A 23,651-nucleotide genomic window follows, 5' to 3' on the forward strand; every position below is an offset into this window, starting at 1 on the left:
TCTGTCCGTAACTATCTTCTTGGCTTTTTTTTTTTTTTTTCATTTAAAGACAATGATGATGTCAGGGCTAATAAGTTCGGGGCATCACTCCACCTACTTTCTGTCCCCTCCTTCCTCCTGAAAACCTCCAGCCTCACCAAGGCACCGGGGACAGATGCTACTCTTGGTTTCCCCAGTAAACATCTCGGGCTTTCTCTTTCAGCAGCCGCAGTCTACACAATCAATAGCAAACAATCAATACTGTTTTGGACTACTCTTCTCTGTGTGTGTCCTTTCTCTCTCTCTCTCTCTCTCTCTCTCACACACACACACACACACACACACACACACACGTGCCGTGAACAGACCTACCTACTACCTAATAAGCCCACAGTAACCTTTTAGGGACCACTTGTATCTCTCTTCCTTTTATTTTGTCACAAACTCCTCTATCTTTTCTTATTTTCCTCTATCACTTGGGATTTAAAAGTCCAATACTCCAGATTCACTTTACATTTTGGAGGAAAGAGAAATCAATGATCCTACTGTGAGAAGCGTTAGATGTAAATGCCATGACTTCATACTACATAGATCTTCTTTTTTCCCTCGAGTTTCTCAATCGGAAGTTAACTAAGAGTCACCATATGCTGAGCAAGCAGATAAACAAATGAGATGCTCAAAATAAGGAATTTGCAGGAACTGAGCAGTGAGACCCAAGCGACTGCTTCTTCGATCGATTGGAAATGGAGAGGATAGGAAGTAAACACGATGGCTTTGCCCTGTTGGCTTGGCAGGCTGTCTCTCAGGGGCCCCACCCCCTACGTACATGTGCATGTATACTGGTACACACGCATGGACATGGACGCACACAGAGCCCTGGTTCAGAATTCTTAACACGAGTGAGGACGTCCGGCCACAGGTGGTACAAAACAAGAGAAATGCATTGGGACCTTCATTCAAGTAATAAGAAAAATCACTTACACTTTCAAAATCACAGCTTGTGTTGCCCACATCTAAAACACACAGCCCACATACTTTGGAGACGGATCACACTGTCTCTTCTGCCTTGGGTCTCCTCATCATCTTCTAAACTCCTCCACCCCAGCTAATAACTGACTCACTTGCTTAAAAAATGCACCTCATCCTTGGCATGCCCTGTCTCCCTATACAGCGTCCACTGGAGCCTTCACACAAGTCCCCAAAGAAGGTGTCAGTTCAGGCACGTGGATATCACTAAACAGATATCCCTCAGTCCTAGGCTGTCCTTGCTCCTGCTATCATCCACCCAGCTCCCTTCACTTTCTTGACTCAGACCTCCTCTCTTTTCCAGAAGCAGCTCAAGAGCAGAGATCAGGGGATTGAGGGGAAAATGTAGAAAAAGCCAGAAAAGCAGAGGAAAGAGAAAAGAAGGGAGGAAGAAGAAGAGGTGCTTTAGTTTCAGTGAAGGAAAATACTCAGGTAAGAAAGGAGAAGCAAACTTCCCCTCCCACACGCCACCCCACGACCCTCAGAAAAAGGTTTCCTACCATTCATTTCAGGAAGGAGGGATAACTCAGCAAGGAAGGCGCATTCCGCCCGCTCTGCTCCCCCTTTTAATGTGTTAGTGATCTTGCATCCCCTACAGGTCTCTCCTGGCTCTCAGCTGCTGGTAATCCATTCATAAGGTTTCAAGAAGCTACACAAAACTCAAGCTTCTAGTTTAGTTTCTCTCTCTCCCCTTCATTCCTTTGCTCACCACTCTCCTTCAGCTCTTGGCAGTCCAAAGTTTAAAAAAAAAAAAAAATGTTGAACCATTTCTGTGTTTTCCTCCTGTTGTAACTTTTGCTGTGACATCATAACCCTGCCCACCAACACCCCACCTCCCTCTCCTTTCCATCCCACCCCTCATCAGCCCCATACCCCCAACACCCCACACACACAGAGAGAAGCAGGGCTCCTGTCAGTTCCAATGTGTGAAAAACACAAAGCTACTAGAAGGTACCCCTCCCTCCCTCGTCCCCTCCTCTCCTCCCCCTCCCTGCCTTCCCCACCGCTCAGCCTCCGCTCTCTCAAAGCTTTTAACAATGATCCCATCTGTTTGACATGTGCGGAAAGGTGGGCTGGATTCAAATAATCTGTCAAGTGAATCAGATCAAAAACACAGCAGCCCCCTCCTCAATTCCATCCACATAGACACACACACCCCAAACCCGAGCAAAAGTGTGAGAGAACTCAGGCTTGCACAGCACCCACCCTCCATGCCAGGGAGAAAGACACCAAACATGCCAAGGGGAACTCAGATTTAGACATACATATCTAGAAATGCTGTTGCTTATTTGTTTATGACAAACACCCACTACCCCAGTCCCCTACCCCTCTTCCCCAAACCCTGCCACTCCGCAAGTGCACAGACTTGAAAGCTGGTCCGAATCTGTTTTGAAATCTCCAAGGAGAGGGTTTTTCCCCCTTTTTTCACTCCAAAGCACTATCTGTGGCGATCAGACCGAGCAGGGTTGCCAGCAAATGCAGGAGGCCCCTTCTAGGGTACAGGCTTTCAGACCAGCGAAGCTAGAGGGAATGGATTTAAGGACACACAGCAGGAGCTGGCTGGATTCATTTTATTTTGACGGGGGTAGTTGGGGGAGGAATATTTCTGAAATGCCCAAGGAATGAAGGGAGAGGATATGGATTTCTTAAACAGTTTTTGCAAGAGGAACGGTGTCTTGTTCTGCAGGTAAATCTATAAGGCAAGAAATTGGAGCTTACGGATAAACAAGGACAAGACGGAGAGGGAGAGGGAGGGAAAGGGAAGAGACAGGAGAAGGGATGGGGACCTGGGGAAGGGGAGAAGGACAGAAAGGGGGCCGGGGGAAACCCAGGGAGGGGAAGGGGGTGGGGAAGAAGGGGGAGGGAGGGGAGGGAAGTGAGGGGGAGGGAGGGGAGGCAAGGAGTGAAAAGGAAGCAGAGGGCAGGAGGACCAGGGAAACAGAAGAGCCTGGGAGGAGGAAGGACTGGGGAGGAGAAGTAGGGGAGAGAAGAGGGAAGAATCAGGCAGAGAGGAAGGAAAAGGGGAAGAGGTGGCAGGGCACACAAAATATGGACACCAGGAAGGCAGTTAGACCCAGGATGGTTAGGCAAGAAGCAGCCCCAGAGGCAGGTGAAGGGAGACACTGTAACTTGGGGCAGAGCTTAGGTTTTCTGCACAGATAACAAAGGACACACAGTAGAGGGACTGTCTCTTAGTGATGGGACACATTTTACACAATCAGAGTGCAAGGCTTCAACGTTGTCTCTTTAAAGAGAAACCCCTCTTCCCTCCTCCTTCCCTCCCTGAGGCTCTCCCTCCAACCACCACCACCACCTTCCTTCTTTCACCCAGTTGCTCCCAGCATATCTTCCCCTGAAGGATCCAGGAGTGAAATTCACGTCCCCCACCGACACCCACCCCTTGTGGCCCCTTCCTTTGTTTCTACCCACAGAGGGTCCTGGGTCCTCTTATCGGAAGATCAGGCTGTGTGTGACTTTCTGCATTTCCTTTCCACCCCAATAATACTGTGTTTCCTTTAAGCCCTGGGTGTCAGGGGTATTTCGCTTATATTTACTTGTCCTCATTATTATTAACAGTCTTTGAGCAAAGAGAGGAGGCAGCTCACGTTGACATCCACCTGCAGTGGCCAGCATTAGCGGAGGGAGAGAGACCCTTTAACATGGTCCTCTTTGACTTTCTGTTCCCAAAATCTGATCCCTTGAGGGAAAAGCTCAGCTGGGAGCCAGCCAGGGAGCGTAGTAATAAAAGCCTCCCAGAACACAACCAAATGCAGTCTCTATATATAGGCGCCGAATCTGTTGTAGCTACTTGCAGTCTAAAATGACACCCGGAAACAAACATTTCAGCAATATGTTTATTGGAATCTTATTCAGCCAGTGCTGGAAAGAGGGAGCTTCTCTGAAGGATTTCACTCCAATCCTCAGGGTTAGTTGGTGCTTCTATTCCTCCCGCTCTGATGCTCAGACCTGGGAGTCAGGGGCTCTGTCACCCATGGGGTAACTTGAAATGCCTTCAGGGTAACCCTGCTACAGCCCCCTTTTTTAAAGGGGAGGTAACAAGGGAGAAGTTACACAATTGATGGCGGGGCCAGAGACAGCATCCAGGTCTCACGAGTCCCGGCCCAGTGTCTCTTTCCCTCCTCTGGCAGCACACTGCTCCATGTCTTGGCCGTTCTGCGGGTTTGCCCACCACCTGTCCCTTGGATGGGAAGGCAGCATTAAGGACTGACCTCCCAGGTTCCCCATCCAGGCACAAAGGCCCAGGGAGTGTGTGCTGGTCGTGTGTGTTCCGTAACTCGGAATCACACAGCACTTAGAAGGAACTGCAAATCTGGATGTCACTCTCCCTGCTTATTTCGAGCCAAGAGAAACCCTGTCTTCTTGTGGAACTGTTTGCTGCTCCATATGTTAGATAATCATAGTTTTTCCACAACACAATTACTATTATTATACAAATTATTAGCAATGTTGATGATTATATTTTAAAACCTGACCCTTATCTAAATAGATTAAAGGACAGGTCAGGTTGCCCAGCAGCTCAGGGGACTAATATACTGGAAACGACATGCCAGAAGTCCATGTCCTCTAGTGGCAGCTCCTATCCAGTGTTTCCTATACGATTTTGAGCTTTGGAACTAGCTTGTGGAGCCCTTTGGCTAAGAAGGAGTTTAACAGTGATGTTGGATCCTTCCCTGCTCATCAGATGACCGAAGGCTCTGCAGGGTTTCTGCTTCAGTTAGGATTGCCTCTGCACTTGGAATCTCTTCAAAGGGAAACCTCACAACAAAAATAATAATTAGACTTGTACATTTGCTTTTCCTCTTACCTAATGTGCATTTCCTAACCACAGTGACGTGAATGCAATGCAAATGTTATGCCCATTTCACAGATGGGGACACTGAGGCTGAAAGAAGTTCAGCAACTTACTCTCGGACCCGCAGACTGTAAGAACACAGCCAGGACAAACCTCAAATGTGTTATGGTAAGTGAGAGAAGCCAGACTCATAAATCCACATACCAAATGATTCCATTTCTATGACACTCTGAAAAAAGTGATGCAGATGAAAAAAAGCGATGAATAAAGATGCAGAATAGATCAGGAGTCAGGAGTTGGGGGAGGGGAGAGAAGGTGAATGCAAAAAACACAAAGGGATTTGGGATTTATAAGACTATTCTCTGCTTGGGGGTTACTGATGACAATGCATGGCTGTATGCATTTGTCAAAGGAATTGTGTACAAAAAAAGGTGACTGTGTGTAAACTCAGTAAATTGGCCTATCCCTGCAGTCAATTGACACAGGGTTTTTTAATTTTGAGGACGATGTTTTTCTCTCTATATCCTGCAGGTGCCCAAAGCCCAAATGAGAGTGTGACATTGCTTGGTCATGGTCAGGTGCTGCTCTGTGCCTGAACTCTCCACTGACCCTCTTGCCTCAACTCTAAGGGAGCCCTGTAGAGCCAGGTTGGGTGGAGCACCAGGCTGGCTTGTGCTTCCAGCTCCATTAACCCAGATGGCTCCATCTAATCAAATGACCAATCACCAAAGCAAGCGCTGGGCAGCCCCTATGCTGCCCATTTAGCAGCTGCCTGAACTTGGCCAAGTTAATGAACTTCTCCGCAAAATGAAATGATCAGAATAAAAGACTCCTAAGTTCCCTTCCAGGTCACACTTAATGTTCTCTTATCTTTCATCACAACACTTTTCTAAGATTCTATCTTCTCAATTATAAACAATAGTTCATGGCTCAGCGCCTGTGGCTAAGGCGCCAGCCACATACACCTGTGCTGGAGGGTTCGAATCCAGCCCGGGGCCACCAAACAACGACAGCTGCAACCAAAAAATAGCCAGGTGTGTGGTGGGCACCTGTAATTTCAGCTACATGGGAGGTGGAGGCAGGAGAATCACTTGAGCCCAGGAGTTGGAGGTTGCTGTGAGCTGTGATGCCACAGCACTCTACCCAGGGTGACAGCTTGAGGCTCTGTCTCAAAAAAAAAAAAAAACAAAAAACGGCTTAAACAATAGTTTGTGCTTGCCTCCTATATCAGAGACTCAAGTGTCTATTAGCAGTAGACACCCATGATATTTATTTTGATCCCATATATTCTGGTGTAATGCCATTAAAATGCTGATATACAGAAATGGGGGTAGTATGTGAGCATTTTAGAGCTCTTCTGTGCTACTAAGAAAGATGTCCTGTCACAGGCAGTATTGTCACATATTTAATACATTAGAGAACATTTCTTAGAACATTAGAGAACTTGGTATCTGTATGAAAATACTTAAATGGGCCAGGCACGGTGGCTCATGCCTGTAATCCTAGCATTTGGGAGGCCGAGGCAGGTGGATTACCTGAGCTCAGAGGTTTGAGACCAGCCTGAGCCAGAGTGAGACCCCATCTCTAAAAATAGCCAGGCGTTGTAGCAGGCACCTGTAGTCCCAGCTACTTGGGAGGCTAAGCAAGAAACCAAAAGTTGGAGGTTGCTGTGACGCCATAGCACTCTACTGAGGGTGACAAAGTCAGACTCTCTCTCAAAAAAAAAAAAAAAGAAAAAGAAAAATCTTAAATGGAAACAATTTTAAAATTTGGTACGGTGCTAGAATTTGAAAATTTGCTAATTTTCCCAAGATGGTAATAATATTAATAATACTAAAAACTAACATTTATTACTTACAATTTGAGAGGCACTATTCTGGACACTTTATACATATTGACTGATTCACTTCTCACACTAGTTCTTTGAGGTGGATACCAAATAAGGAATAATAAGGAATAATAGCAGCAGCTAACATTTACTGAGCACTTGTTACATGGTACACTTTATTGCACTTAACCCAACAGCTAGCCTGTGGGACAGCTCCACTGTGATCCCCAATTTTAAATGAGAAAACCAGGGTACAGAGAGCTCAAGCCACTGAACTCTTAACCTGGAAAAGAACTGCCTGTCTGCAGAACCCTCACTCATAAAATGGCATTATGGACATAAATGCACACCAGTTATGGTCTGACTTCCAACATGACAAAACCAGACTTTTCTTGATGAACACAAACTAGTGATTGTTCTGGAGTCATGGAAAGACCTTCTTAGCCCTGCGCGAGGTCTATGCTGTCAAGAAATGAGGCACCAGCAAATAGCAGTGGCCAGGAGCAATTCCCTCTTCCACCAATGCTAAGGTACCTTCCACAAAGCTCTAAGAGCTCTTGTTCTCACTACTATTGGCCCCAAAATCCAACATGTCCCCACTAAAATCTAAGGGACAACTAACCAACCAATTATATATGGAAAACCGGCCTTTTATTCACCCAAGAAGACTCATACAAGATACATAGATATTAGGTTTCTAATTAACTAATTCTGATTTTTAATATTAATAACAGCTATGAGTTGATTAATTTATATTAATAAAATACATAATTAATTTTTATCTCATTTAAAATAAGATATGACTGTCTCTAATGCACTGCTTTTTTCTCTACAGTGCTATATTGTCAGCTTTCAGTCAGTTACGTTAAGCTAACAAACAACCCCAAAGTTTCAGAGATGTGTAAGAGAAAAATTTATCTCTCACACATTTTATAAGTAGTTGTGAGCCAGCTGCAGCTCTGCTCCCCATATTTTATTTTTTAATTCTAGAATGGAGGATAAAGGAACAGTTACTATCCAACACACTATTGTTGTGAGAGAGCTGCCCTTCCCAACCCAGCGACATTTGGCAATTTGAAACATTCTAGAACAGTGGTTCTCAACCTGTGGGTCCCAACCCCTTTGGGGGTCGAACAACCTTTTCACAGGGGTCACGTAAACACATCCTGCATATCAGATGTGCAATTCATAACAGTAGCAAAATTACAATTATGAAATAGCAACAAAAATAATTTTATGGTTAGGGGCTCACCACAACATGAGGAACTGTATTAAAGGGTCAGGGCATTAGGAAAGTTGAGAACCACTGTTCTAGAATATTCTAGAATGTCTTCAGGTATTTTGGGTGAATACTGAGAGAGGAATACTGCTAGCTTCTAGTGGGTAGAGGCCAGCGAGGCAGCTAAACATTCTCCAATGCATCGAAAAGACCCCACCTCCATCTCTAACAATGAATTCTGTAGCCCAAAATGTCAGTGGTGTTGAGATCCAGAGTCACTATGTAGAGAGAAAATGAGCAGTGACAAACCATGCAACTATTCCTAAAGCTTCTGCTTGGGTGCAGCAGAGATTATCACTGCCCATTTTCTGTTAGCCAAAGTAAGTCGTGAATACCAAGCCAGATGTTAATCAATGAGGCAGGGAAGAAAACTTCTCACACAAGCATAGACTTTATGAAGTCATGTGGAAATATGTAAAGTTTTAAAATCTTCTTACAGTGATAGGCACAAATTGTTAGGAACAATGATGCAATTGACCACAACTTATTTAACTCAATCGAAGGAATGAATGAAATTATGCCCAAGGGTTTTGAGCCATCCTTGGATACGTTGTATGAGGGTGGCAATGGGGTAAAATGTGAAAGTTCTTGAGACACACACCCATGAAGAGCTGACATTTTCAGAGGGGCACCATGACCAGGCCGAAATAAAATTTCCACATCTGCAAAAGGGAGGTACTAACACCTATCACTCAGTGTCCAAAGGATTCATGAAACATTTTATGTGAATTGAATTGCACAGTGCTTGGCATAGAGATATGCATGAGGAATGTGGTTATTAATTTTTACTGGACAACTTCCACATGCAAGCCGAAGGTTCAGAGTACTTTGGCCCACTGTTTTGATTATTTTGACCTCATCATTTAGACTCAGTGAATGGTTCTGAAGCCACCATGTTTGGCCTTTTGGGAATAATTTGACCTCAAGTTACAAAAACAAACACTAAAATTCAAAATTTATTGATTCAATAATAGAAAATGAAATCGGCATTATTCTATAACTGATTATATTCCAAGAGGAAAAGTTATTAAGCCATTTTACTTCTTTGATCAAGTCTTATTGGTGTTGTTAAATCATTTCTGTTACTTTTTATTTATACACAGTATACTTATTTTACTATAATCAATTTTCACCCAGACCAATTCTTACATTTTATCTGATTAAAACAAAAATTTGATTCATAGATCAACTTTTGTCCATGTGAGACTTATCAATTACAGCTTCAACTGTTGTGAATTTCCCTTTTGCAGCAATTACTGCTATTGAGTCCAATTGTCCTAGGACCAGTTGTTCATATATAAATTCTACCATGTGAAATTTTGTTCTTTATCTGATTTATTTTTATTGACTATTTCCATTGGTAAGATCCATTATGAGCTGGGTACAATTTTTGATTGTTTGCTCTTTTTTTTTTTTTTTTTTAGCTAAACTACAAAAAAAAAAAAATGTGAGCAATTTTTCCCAGATATTCTAAGATTACTCTCTCATCCAGGACTGATTGACCTATTGTACTCTCATTCTAAATTGTTTCAAATTACTCTGTGCATGATATCTCAGCTGTACGTACCAAAGATGAAAAAAGTAAACAATAGCATCAAAATTTCCCAGGAGTAAGGTGGGTGCAGTGCATTTAAATCATAGACCCAAAAGGGGGAGCAAAAATTACCCTATGTTAGCAAGGGGCGTTATAGGTTTCAGAGCAGTGTCTCTCTGACTTCTCAGGAAGCAACCCTAGACTAAGAAGAGTAAATCTCCTGTTTTATTACAAAAAACAAATAAGTAAAAATTGTTTTTTATTCCACAACCTACCCATACTTATTTAAATATTAATAAACCTTTTAGTAAAATTGGTATTCCAGGAACACATGTCTTATTAATCACATGTTCCTGCCTCCCCTGTGCACAATGCCACCTTCCCTGGTTTAAGAAGTGTGGCCTACAAGAATCCAAAGAAATTACATTTCCACGAGGGAGACCAGTGTGTGCATTAAGAACTGGCCATGTGGGCTGATCCCCAATTGAGGCTCAAAAATATGATGCCAGAAGGCAAGCAGAAAGAAAATAATTGTGACTGAGAAACAATGAGAGAATCTCTAGCTCGCTGCCCACCCCTGCATCCCAAATAAAGAAGGCTATGATACAGTGGTTTATAGTGAGAAATATATGTAGTCATATCTCAGTTTCCATCAATAATTGGTTCCAGACCCTTCAGGATACCCAAATCCAAGGATACTCAGGTCACCTATATAAAAAGGCATAGTATTTGAATGTAATCTTTGCACATGCTCTGGTATACCTTACATCATCTACAGATTACTTATAGTACTAAATGCTATGCAAATAACTGCTATACAGTATTGTTTAGGAAATAATGACAAGGAAAAAAAGGCCTGTACATGTTGATACAGAGGAAAATGTTTCTTTCAAATATTTTCAATCTGTGGTTGTTTGACTCCATAGATGTGGAAGTCATGCATACCAAGGGAGGGCCCACTGTATTTGGTCTTTGTCCCAAAACCTAACACAGAGCTTCTAAAGCCCTCAGAATTTCCTAAGTGATAGGAGAGATAAAAGGGAAAGGACAACCTTTTGTTATCCATCACAAGCGCCATTCAATAACACTTCAGTTGATGTTAACTTAAAGAGGTGACTTGGAAAGCCCCTAAGGCTGGGGACTGATTATCAAGGGAACCAACCACGGTTCCTTTCATAATTTTATTGGTGCTTGGTAAAATTCATTGAAAATCTAGACACTGTGAGGGAACTTGAAACAGGCGAATACCACACAGAGAAACATCCTCAGTGCTGTGGACCCATTCTCAGTAATATTGATTGGCTCTCTTATTAAATTCCAAGATTGTGGCCATCTGTATACCCTGCGTGTGATTAGAAGGTTGGAACTTTCAGCTCCATCTTTTCAACCTCCAAGGAGGGCAGAGAAGCTGGAGATTGATTCAATCACCAGTGGCCAATGATTTGATCAATTGTGCCTACATAATATCTCAGAGGGATGGGGTTTGGAGTGCTTCCAGACTGTGGAAGACTCAGAGATGCATGCCTGGAGAGGACATGGAAGCTCTGTGCCCTGTCCCTATACCTCGCCATATGTATCTTTTGCATCTGGCTGTTACAGAGTTGTGTCCTTTATAGTGAGTCAGAAATCTAGAAAGTAAACTGTTTTCCTGAATTTTGTGAACTGTTCTAGCAAATGAGTGAACTCAAATAAGGTTGGCGAACCTCTGACTGGTAATCAAGTTGGACAGAAATTGTAGATAACTTCATAATTGTTGTCTTAAGGTGGGAGAGGACTATGTTGTGGGACTGATCCCTTAGCTTGTGAGATCTGTATTAATGAATTGTAGGACACCTGGTTGACAGATATCCACAGAGAACTAGAGAATTGTTTGGTGTAGGGAAAGAAAAAAACACAAAATTGGGGTCCAGAAGTATTGAGTGTAAGTACATGAGCATAAAGAAAACCAGTTGTTTTTCCCTACTCAAAAGCAATTGAGAAATGACATGAATACCACTCAATATTTAGAACCTGAGTAAAACCTGGACTTGTAGATCAGAGCCAGCTCTAAGACAGCACAGGTGTTAATGTAACAACTAGTGAGTACAGAACACATCCTACATTTTTGTGCTGAGTGCTAGGTATGCATCATATCATCAGAGACAGATACTATTAACATCACTTTTACAGGTGCAGGTATTGAGAGATGGACTAGTTAAGAAAACCGGGAAGATCATCACAGACTCTAGGTGGCAGGACTAAGGTAAATCAGCAGGTTCAGTTCTATGATGTGCCTAAGACCCTGGAGTTAAGTTTGAGATCTTCCCTGGGCTTTAGCTATGTCCACAGAGGTCCAGCATCTAGAGGTGAGGAAATTGAGGATACATGAGGGAAATATCCTCCATTGTAACAGTAAATCCCAGGCCTAAGCAGATTAAGTGATAGAGTATATTTCCTGTTCACTAAGACTTAATACAAGTTTTCTGTTGATAAATGAGGATTCTGCGCCTCAGACCCCTGCCATTGGGCTCTATCCTCCCTTAGAACCATGAAGTCCTCTGCCAGCCATGGTAAGTAGAGAAAAAGAGGTAGCCCACTACTTAGCCACTTCAGCTTGGAGGTAACACTGATCACACTTCATTGGAAAGAAATAGTGTCCTCACCTCAAACCAGAAGGCTAGAAATGCAATTCCTTGCTGGCAATAGCTTCCTCACAGTTCTACACCATGGAAGGGACACACAAATCCCAGATGAACAACCAGCTTCTCCAGCCACAAAGAACATCCTTGATCTTCCTACTCTTTGGGGATGTGGCACTAGAGGTGGAGGATAAGTTTTGACCTGGGCAGTGAGGTTCTGGGTAGTTCTTCAAGGAAGTCAAAATGAGAGGAAGAGCTGAGCTAATTCTCTGTAAAAAGATATAAACTATTAATAAATAAATCAGGAGGAGAGTCTGAGACTCTAGAAAGTGACCAAAGAGAAGAGGCCAGGTGCAGAGATGGAGCTGGAATGTGGAGCTTAATACTCAATATCCAGGAAGCAGAGAAAAGAGAACAAGGAGCTTGACAGAAAACCCAGGGGCAAGGAGTCTAGAGGGATTTTCTTAAACAGAGGCTACAGCTTGTATATGAAGCAATGAAGGGGAGAGTCGGCTACTTCTGAGGGCAGGGACAGAGTGAACACGACTGTGGTGCTCTCCCTAGAATGCATGGGAAAGGCTAAGGAACCAGAGATGGGCTCTCCTTCAGATTCCGTCTGCCTCTTCTCCTAAGTGTGCTTCTGGATAGTGCCACACCCAAACTACAGGGACCTTGAAGAAGCCAACATGATATTTGGGATTCATTTTCCTTCTCTCTGAAATACAAAGTCAGACAATTAAGTTCTCCAACTTATCCTAGAAAAACTGTGACCTCATTACTGAATGTCACTACAGTCACCAAATGGCTGAGGAGGGTACTACGAAGGTGACTGTAGCAGTACTCAGCAATGAGGTAGGTAGCACTTTTTCTAGAATGAGTTTGTGAACTTAATTGTCAGACCTTGTAGAGTAACAGAGATGTCACAGGTGGCTGTGGAATTCCTCCCACACATTGATTTTAGCTCCTAAAATTGCAAGGAAAGGAGCTAAAATCACCTGTTGGGCATTTCCTTTTAAATTTGTATTTCCTGGAAAGTTTAAATCCATTAAAGTTAATATAACTCTTTTTAACGTAAAAAGATTAAGGATTAAGTAGCAACTAAATTAAATCATATTATTGATATTTAATTTAAATATAAATTTTTGGCCAAGGATTCATGGCAATGACAAAGTTAAAATTGCCTTTTTAGAGGAATTAAATAAACTCCTATCGGGAACTTTTGTAGTGCCTAGGAGATTTTATTTTATTTATTTTATTTTATTTTGTAGCTTTCAGCAAAATAATTTATTTATTTTTAGTTTATGTTGTTCATAGCATTATTCCTATGGTGTTCTCGGGCAATTATCTGCATTCTTGGTTCTTGAGGTGCTCTTGACTGAAAATGACCAGACACCCCAAAGTAAGGCAAGCATGAAACTAAGTTTATCGAGGAAGAGAAAGATAGGTTTACAGAGCAAGACATGTTTGCCCAAAATAACAAATGGGCCTTTGTTGTGTGACAAGAACAGGCCTTGTTTATGGACTGGAGTTATGTTTTACACTACCTGGATTAGGCTCATCTTGTGGTTCAGAGGTCACTTTGGAACCACAGGGCCTTACAGCACATGTGGACCTCCCATGAGCCTCTGTGAAAGTCTGTCCTCAATAGACTGCAATATAGATTTAAGCTAATGACATGATGATTAGCCTTAAGGCAATTCTAGGTTACCTTTTGGACTCTAGTGTACCCATGCAACTTGGCCCACAGGCTGGAGAGTCCTCTGCATCCCTTTGCAGTTGGCACAGTAAATTCCATCTGGTAAATTGGTAGGGTGTTCCCTCTTCCTCAGGAATGAGCAATTAGGATTAAGGTGAACAGCACCGAGATGGGGGCCTAGGGAGCCCAGCCTTATCCTCTTTCCCTAGGACGGCTGGATTCCTAGCTATCTACTAACGTTTCCCACTGTCTATTCCAGAGGCCTAAATTGTCAGGTAGGGGTGCCAACTCATCTGGCTGCTTCCTGCTGAGAGGCGTGAAGACTCCTATTAAGGCAGCCTCTTGGAGGTTCTCCAGGAGTCTCTCCAGGGGACTTTAGTATCTGTCGTCTGCAGATTGTTGTAGTTGCAGGTGTGAAGAAGAGGTAGGCACTAGGGCTAGTGGAGAATACAGGACCATTGGTAATTCCATGGTTCCTAAATGAGATAAAATAAATTTAGTTAGAAAATTCATAAGAATCAGTCCAAATATAAGAATTCCTAGGATGCAAAATAATGGTGCGACCAAGGGAATTACTATAGACATCCCCCAAGGCCTAGAGGTCTCACCTCATGTCTAGAGATCGGTGTCTCTTGGATGACATTAATGCTGTCCTAAACCTGTCCTTACTGGTTAGCATAGCAGCAGCACTGTTCCTGTGAAAACAAGCAGGTGCCCCTTCTGCTGCAGTTAGAAGACCCCACCTATTTAGGAAGGCAACTCTGCCAGGGAATGAATCTAACTGTTTCTGTAAGAGGGCAAGCTCAAGGCTAGTTTTTACTGGGCTTTGTGCTGTCTCTGTGACCAAAGATAGCTGCTGGCCTAGGATGTGCCTCCTGGAGCTATTCTGGCAGCAATTTCTGTTTCAGTAAAGGCAAAAGGGGGAATTAAAGGAAGCATCTATGTGTATGGCAGTCCAGCTGCACAATGAGAAAGTCAGGGGGAGCTGAATCCTGGGCAATTTGGATGTCTGGATACACTAAACCCAGAGAACAGCAACCTCTCCTTTGAGGGGCTAGCACCCAGTCTGATTGGGTGCCATGTACCCAGTTTATGCCCTGCTCTGGAGGAAGTTGGGCTGCCAACTTGATTTTGGCTAGCAGGAGAGGAGCTGATTCATCAGTGCCATGCCATTCAGCTCCCTGGGCTGCTGAAGTGTCTCCTAGAAATAGATTGATGGATTAAGTGGTGAGCAAATGAAGAATTGACTTTTTCTATGATTGGAGATCCCTACCCCTAGCAGAAGTGTAATGCTGCCTCAGTTGTGTACCAAAGGGTGGGACAGGATGTTTCCATATTTGGGCTCACCAGGAGATTAATCTCCTGTTGTGGGTGTCCCTAGGGGATTTTAAATACTTTGAAAACCAATTCCCGTTTCTAGGTTGTATCATTTTAAAAAAAATGTCTTTTGTAATTGCTGAAATGTGGCCCATGTGATCATTTCAAAATGGATATGCCCCCCAGATGTCTTCAGGGAAAGGAACAGGCCAACAGAAAGGACAATTCCCTTCCTAGACCTCATTATGCCAGCCCCAGCTTTCTACAGATTATAGCTGAGGCTGGAACAGAAATCAAACCAAGGCAGCCTGAGCCCCTACACCTGTCAGATGTCCTCCTACCCATTCAACAGAGACTCTGTCCAGTAAGTGCCAGGAAAAGTTCAAGTTACAGAGTAAACTCCAGCTAATGGAGTATAGTTAAAAGGGCAGGCTTTGTAAGCTGACAAACCCAGGTTTCACTCCATGGCCTGTGTGGTGGGGGCCAAGCTCCAGCACCACCATGGCGTGTAGAGTGCCTACACCACAGGCAAGAGGCCAGCATAAGAAACATCACCATCAGTACATCTGGCAGAGAAGCACTTAACAAACACAAGTACTGCTAAAGAAGGAAGCTCCTTCAAATTTTCAGTCCTATGATTTTTTATTTTAAACTTCCAGCTACTCTCAGGGATCTATTCTAATGTCACTGCTCATTGTACTTGAAAGATAATTTATCCTTTCCTGTTTCTTGGTCGTTCCTATGTTTGTCTAAATCTGTTGTTCTTCATTTTGTCCATCTCAGAAATTCTATTTTTATATCAGATATTTTATATTAAAAATTCAACTAAGTCTAACCTATCTTGCAGAAGTTCAAAAAAAGTGAATGCTCTATCTATAATGTTAAAAAAGAAAATAATTGACAATGAAATAACATAAATTTCCATATGTAAATATGTCTGACACAACTACATTAGAAGACAAATGAATTAATCATATGCCTGAACTGGTGTACTATGAAAAAAATTTGGACTTAAGAGAAATAAGAAAATGTTCAAAAAATATTATATGTATTTTTCTTTACATTGGTGTTTTGAATTAAGGGCTAATGAAGTGTATCAGTGTGTTTTTGTAGAGTCAGAACGACTATAATGGCTCTAAATGAAGCTGATCCAGGTATGGGGTGTGAGTGACTCGGGCTGGGGGTAGTGCTGCCTTTGCTGGGGTGGATTTCCAGATTGGAGAACAACTTTTGATAAAATATATAAACAAATTAAAAGGTAATTTACCTTCAGTAACATGGTAGCTGCATTTAGAAAGTATATTTAAAGAATATTAAAAAATAACTTTTTATTAAAACATTTCTATCTAAAATAGAATTAGCTCCTAAACCTGGATCATTCTAAATGGGTTTTTCACCTACACAGATATTTGGCAGTATATTCAGGAGGATGCAGGAAAACTCATTTCACGGGACTGTCCGTGCGCTATAGGGATGCCTAGCATCGTGGCACCACTCACTGAATGCCAGTAGTGACCTCCAATTACTGTGATACCAGAGCCACTCTCACTCCTTTCTGGAATGTGCCTGTAGGGCTATATTTCCGCCATTGAGAGCCACACATCTAAACCAAAACCAAGGTGTTATGTGGACCATTCTGAGTGCATCCTTATATGTGTATTTGCTCTGGACACACTGCCAAGATTCATAGGTAAAAAAATCATACGGACTTTTAACTGCAGTTTTATGGATTTAGTTAAAAAAAAAAAAGCTGAAGTGCATATCACTTAATAGTGATTTGAACTTTGTGTGCCTTATATACACACATAAAAATGTATAGAACACATCCTAGCAAATGATCATCCTGAATATCATCCTGGGAGCTCAGCCCTGCTCAAGTAGCACTTCATTCAGTTCCCCTGAGCTAGCTCTACATAAAAATAAGTAAATAGAGGCTTGGAACTCATAGCACAGTAGTTACAGTGCCAGCCACATACACCAAGGCTGGTGGGTTCAAACCCGGCCTGGGCTAGCTAAATAACAATGACAACTGCAACAAAAAAGAGTTAGGTGTTGTGGCAGGCACCTGCAGTCCCAGCTACTTGGGAGGCTGAGGCAAGAGAATCTCTTAAGCCCAAGAGTTTGAGGTTGCTGTGAGCTGTGACGCCACAGCACTCTACTGAGGGCAACATAGTGAAACTCTGTCTCAAAAAAAAAAAAGGTAAAAAATAAAAATAAATAAGTAAATAGAGAACTATGTCCAGGATTTGGATCTTGAAACTCACATAATGGATTTTAGTCCTTGCCCTTGGCCCTCAGTGCCACATAAAAGTGCCTCCAATTATCCCTGGAAATGTTATTTATAGAGGCAAGGACCAAAACAGGCTTTGAGTAGTTCTTCAGCTAAATCAGAAAGAATTCAGAAGACATAGTGGGAGGTGCCAGTGGTTGCTGGAGGCAGGTGTTGTCCATGTATGCTACCCTGTTAAGAGCCCATTTGAGTTCTCACTTAGAGAATTGAGAAGGTCAGCTTACCTGGCCATGTGGCTAGAACTTAAAATATTTCAGCCTCATCTTGCCCTCTGAACTAAGTCTTCAGTGAGAAAGAAGTAAAGTCATAATAACCTTATCTAATCTTCCAGGAAGTGGAAGTTGGGAACCTTCTAGTCATGTGAGGGAGAAAAACACAGATGTGAATAAATTGTAAAACATCAGTAGCAGTGCTAGTTCCGAGTGTCAAATAAAGTGCTGCCAGGCACCAAGGAGAAACTAAACAACACCTCATGCAGTTGTCAAGGGGACTTCACAGAGGTAGTGACTTTCAAATAGGGTTTTAAATGAAGACTAGGAGTTTTCAAGTGAAGGAAATTTCTAGAGAGAGATAGCATGTACAGTAGCCTCAGTAGCACTTTATTCAAGTCTCCAAGACAGCATTTATTGTGATGTCTTCCAGTTTACCCACAGTTACGTCTCAGTTGGGAGAACTACAATCTATTGCCAGTCCACAAGGCAATTTAGGCTGATGCCTGTGTCTTACTATCTGCATTTCCCTGCAGATCTGAAGAGACAAGGCTCAATATGGAACACTAAGAAATTTTGATCATTGCGAAGAAGAAATTCCTAGAAAGAAGCAAATGATCCCTTCCTTTTTCTATCATCCTATTGAGGAGGCTGGAGCCCTTCCCAGCAGACTGAAATCAGAAAGAGTATATACCAGTTGGAAGAGTACCCACAGCTCTCCAAAAGACAATGGAGAAAAAATACTATTTGAATAACAAAAGACTATCTGTTCCTCATTTCTCCTCCCAGCACCAGGTTCAGCCAAAACCAGACCTGAAAGGAATGCATGGCCACAAACAAAATGTTATGTGATTTTCTACCCAGCATAAATTCTCCAAAGAACAGAGCAGGATCTAAGTAGGGTCCCAGCAGGATAAGGGACAAGAGTCTCCCCTGGCCAAGAGGGAAAAGTGCTTTATTGCCCTAGCAGCATCTACTTTCCAGTGCACAAATATCCTGTCTGTGTGCTCAAAGATTGTTGTGGTTCTTTGGGAAAACTCTAGCTAGAGTCACAACCAACACTCCAGACACTCTCTTTACTCAAGGTCTTTCCTCCACCCAAACTATAAGCTACTTTAGGGCATGGGCCTTTTCTTACTCAGCTCTGTGTCCTTGAAGCATAACACAGAGGCTGGACAGCAAAATAGGAACCACAGCAAATGTCTATAGTATTGAACAGAAGTAGAGGCCAGTTGTGATGGATCTGCTCTGCTGAGGGTCACATCTATGCTTCTCATGGGATCAACACCATGACCTAAGCCTGTATCTCACTATGCTTGCTTCCCACCTGTCCCTGGCAACCTCGTCTCTGGCTGTACCCCATACAATTTATTCAGCCCCATCTTATAACCTACATTTCCTACTTAGCAGCCCAATGAGGAAATTAGAGCAACTCTTGGGTCCTTTTAGCTCTGGCATCAGATTGGTCCTTATCTGTCTGATCAAACTAGCACCCAGGCATTTGAAATGAAAGTGTTTGGTGAGGGGCTTATCCAGAAGAGAAATTGAAAGTCTTTACTTAGCAACTATTAAACGCGAATCCCAATTTCATTCATTACAATGTGAGCCTTGGGACCAGCCAAAGTATTAGCATGTAGGTGAAAGGAAAAGGCCTCAGAGATGACTGAAGCCTCATCAGGAATCTGAGGGACAATCTGCAAAGGTTATGTCAACAGCCATAATTTTAACTAAAATTTTTTAAACTCTGTGAGGTCAAGCACAAACAAACTGTAAGACTTTCAGAAGCAGAAACTCAACTGGCCTCTCTCTGAGTCTGCCTTTCAAAGACCAATAAATGAACAGCTGGCAGCAGAGTTTATAGGTGGATTGAATTTGTGGAGGATTGTCTAGTGATGAGCAAAAGGGGCTGTTAAAAAGAGATTGCCTGTATGTTAATTCTCCTGAGGAAACTTGGGCCACCGTGAGTAGAGGTGGTGGGAAGCACAAGGAAAAGTGAGGTGAGCCAAAATGGGGTGGAGAAAGGTTGTTCGTTTCATGTTTCCCCTCATTTCTAATAACAATCATGGGAACTTGTTCAGGGGAAAATCTAACTTGACTCAGCTTCCGGAAGAAATCTGGGTTAGAATGTAGCAGATCAAGGCACCAGCCTTGGCATGGCTCAGACGTTGTTCCAGAGCCTGGCATTGCCATTTACTATCAACATGAACTTGGATGAATGTCTTTGCCTCCCTAAGTTATCATTTCTACTTCTGCAAAATGGAGAAATATAGTACTGACCTCACAGGTTGTTGTGAAAGGATTAAATAAAATAAGGAATTTAAAGTGCTTGTGTCACTCCCAATACCTAACACATACTCAAGACAAGTGAGAGGGGGTGGTCCTAGGGCTCAACCCGGCTCCCTGGGAAGTGCGTAGGAAAGAAGGGGAAGTTTGGAAGAGGTAATCCTGCCACTCCAGAGTATGCATGAACAGAATGGAATGTTAGGAGGGAAAAAGGGAGAAGCAGTGAAATCAAAACAAGGCCTGTAATATTGTACTTCAAGTCACCATGTTGAGATGATGAATGGCAAAGTTGAGTCAAGAATCTTTCTCAAAGCTTCAGAATATTAAAGAAAAAAACAAACAAACATGCAGACAGAGAGACAGCAGGCCTGGCTGAATAATTGGATTTTAGACATGGAACTCAAGCGGGAAGAAAGAATCCATAAAACAGGAGGTTAAATTATGCCAGGATAAGAGGAGATTAAAAAATCAACAGAGATTCAGTTAGCCAATAGGTGAAAAGGCAGGAAGATTGAGGTCACATTATGGGTCTAGGCAGCAGGGCCAGGGATCCAGAGGTCACAGCATTAACAATCAAAGATGCCTCTTCCTAGGACAAGACTTCTTATTCTGCATTTGTATCAGCCAGGCTCTCAGGTGCATAGTGGTGAACAGAGTGACAAAGGCCTTGATTAAGTCATCTCGGGAAGTACTTTCACAGAAAAATTGAAAGGTTGTTTCTTCCACCTTTACAAAAGGGCACATCCCAAATAGACAACTTTCAGAATGGGAGAAGATATTTGCTTGCTATAAATTGGACAAAGGCTATTGCCCAGATTATACAAAGAACTCAAGCAAGTCAACAAGAACGGAGCAAACACCCCGATCAATCAATGGGCAAGTGACATGTATTCCCAAGAAGACAGACAAATGGCCAACCAACATGAAAAAATTCTCATCATTTCTAATCACCAGAGAAATTCAAATCAAAACTACTTTGAGATATTTACCTAACGGCAGTGAGAACAGCCCATATTACAAGGTCCCAAAGCTACAAATGCTGGTATGGTACAGAGAGGGGTACACTTATGCACAGTATGCACCAACTAGTATAGTATGCAAACTAGTATAGCCTTTTCGGAAACAAGCTTAGAGAAGCTTCAAAGAACTAAAAGTAGACCTTCCATTTGATCCCATAATCCCTTTACTAAGTATCTGCCCAGAAGAAATAAAGGTAAAGTATCATTTTACCTTAAGGACATTTGCACTTGAATGTTTATGACAGATCAATCCACAATCACAAAGATGTGGAAACAACCCAAGAACCCATGAACCCATAAGTGGATTAATAAACTGTGGTATACGTATACCATGGAATACTATTCAGCCACAAAAGAGATGGAGACTATGGAGACTTTTCATCTTTTGTATTTACCTGGATAGGTTTGGAAAACATTTTCCTAAGCAAAATATCTCAAGCATGGAAAAGCAGTACCCCATGTACTCATACTAATCTGAAAATAGTAGATCAACAACTACAGGCCCACATAAGAGAAAAACACAATTAAATTCAAAAAGGAGAAAGGGAGAGGGGGTTCAGTAAGTTCCCACCTATCAGCTACAATATAGGGCTATATGGCACCCTTCCTGGGTGGACACACCTACAACTTAGATGTTGGACTTTCCTTTAAAAATGTAAATAAAGTAACTTAATTGTATGTACCCTCATATTAACCTTAAAACAATAAAAAATTAAAAAATAAAAATACTAATTTCAAAATAAATAAAATTTAAAAGGGCAGTGCTTAATTTTTTTCCAAATTAATTTTATTCATTGATTTATCTGTGTCAGGGAAAGACTTCATGTGTCACACATATATACCCTACATACACCTACACACATACACACCATACCTCTTCTGTCTTGAAATAGCCATTTTTCTCTCCTTTTCTTTTTCATCAAAGAGCCAAAAGATTTGGCTCCTTAAGCACTGAACAGAGAAGGAAAGTAAGCATGAGACCACCTTGGTGCCTGGGCAAGGTACAAGGTATATTCCAGTTCTGTATGCCAATATCTGATGCAGGAGGAAGATGTGCTGCAATTTTTTTAAAAGTCAGAGGATAAAATTTATTGAACATCTCCTTTATTCAGAGAACCCACTTAAAATATAGGCAAGGTAAAATGACATGAGAGTAACTCAAGTCCCAAGGAACAATTAGAAAGCAGAAGATATGGCGTCCTATTGCGGTGCATGATGGCATAGCACAGATGATGGCATTTGGAACTCTCCACTTTCTTTCTTTTTTTTTTTTATTAAATCATAGCTGTGTACATTAATGCGATCGTGGGGCACCATACACTGGTTTTATAGACCATTTGACATGTTTTCTTTTTTTTTTTTTTTTATTGTTGGGGATTCATTGAGGGTACAATAAGCCAGGTTACACTGATTGCAATTGTTAGGTAAAGTCCCTCTTGCAATCATGTCTTGCCCCCATAAAGTGTGACACACAACAAGGCCCCACCCACCTCCCTCCTTCCCTCTTTCTGTTTCCCTCCCATAACCATAATTGTCATTAATTGTCCTCATATCAAAATTGAGTACATAGGATTCATGCTTCTCCATTCTTGTGATGCTTTACTAAGAATAATGTCTTCCACGTCCATCCAGGTTAATACGAAGGATGTAAAGTCTCCATTTTTTTTAATGGCTGAATAGTATTCCATGGTATACATATACCACAGCTTGTTAATCCATTCCTGGGTTGGTGGGCATTTAGGCTGTTTCCATATTTTGGCAATTGTAAATTGAGCTGCAATAAACAGTCTAGTACAAGTGTCCTTATGATAAAAGGATTTCTTTCCTTCTGGGTAGATGCCCAGTAATGGGATTGCAGGATCAAATGGGAGGTCTAGCTTGAGTGCTTTGAGGTTTCTCCATACTTCCTTCCAGAAAGGTTGTACTAGTTTGCAGTCCCACCAGCAGTGTAAAAGTGTTCCCTTCTCTCCACATCCACGCCAGCATCTGCAGTTTTGAGATTTTGTGATGTGGGCCATTCTCACTGGGGTTAGATGATATCTCAGGGTTGTTTTGATTTGCATTTCTCTAATATATAGAGATGATGAACATTTTTTCATGTGTTTGTTAGCCATTCGTCTGTCGTCTTTAGAGAAAGTTCTATTCATGTCTCTTGCCCATTGATATAAGGGATTGTTGGCTTTTTTCATGTGGATTAATTTGAGTTCTCTGTAGATCCTAGTTATCAAGCTTTTGTCTGATTGAAAATATGCAAATATCCTTTCCCATTGTGTAGGTTGTCTCTTTGCTTTGGTTATTGTCTCCTTAGCTGTACAGAAGCTTTTCAGTTTATGAAGTCCCATTTGTTTATTTTTGTTGTTGTTACAATTGCCATGGCAGTCTTCTTCATGAAGTCTTTCCCCAGGCCAATATCTTCCAGTGTTTTTCCTATGCTTTCTTGGAGGATTTTTATTGTTTCATGCCTTAAGTTTAAGTCCTTTATCTATCTTGAATCAATTTTTGTGAGTGGGGAAAGGTGTGGATCCAGTTTCAGTCTTTTACATGTAGACATCCAGTTCTCCCAACACCATTTATTGAATAGGGAGTCTTTCCCCCAAGGTATGTTCTTGTTTGGTTTATCAAAGATTAGGTGGTTGTAAAATGTTAGTTTCATTTCTTGGTTTTCAATTCGATTCCAAGTGTCTATGTCTCTGTTTTTGTGCCAGTACCATGCTGTCTTGAGCACTATGGCTTTGTAGTACAGACTCAACCACAAGACT

Source organism: Nycticebus coucang, chromosome 10 (genome assembly GCF_027406575.1).
Source record: "Nycticebus coucang isolate mNycCou1 chromosome 10, mNycCou1.pri, whole genome shotgun sequence".
In the NCBI taxonomy this organism is placed as follows: Eukaryota; Metazoa; Chordata; class Mammalia; order Primates; family Lorisidae; genus Nycticebus; species Nycticebus coucang.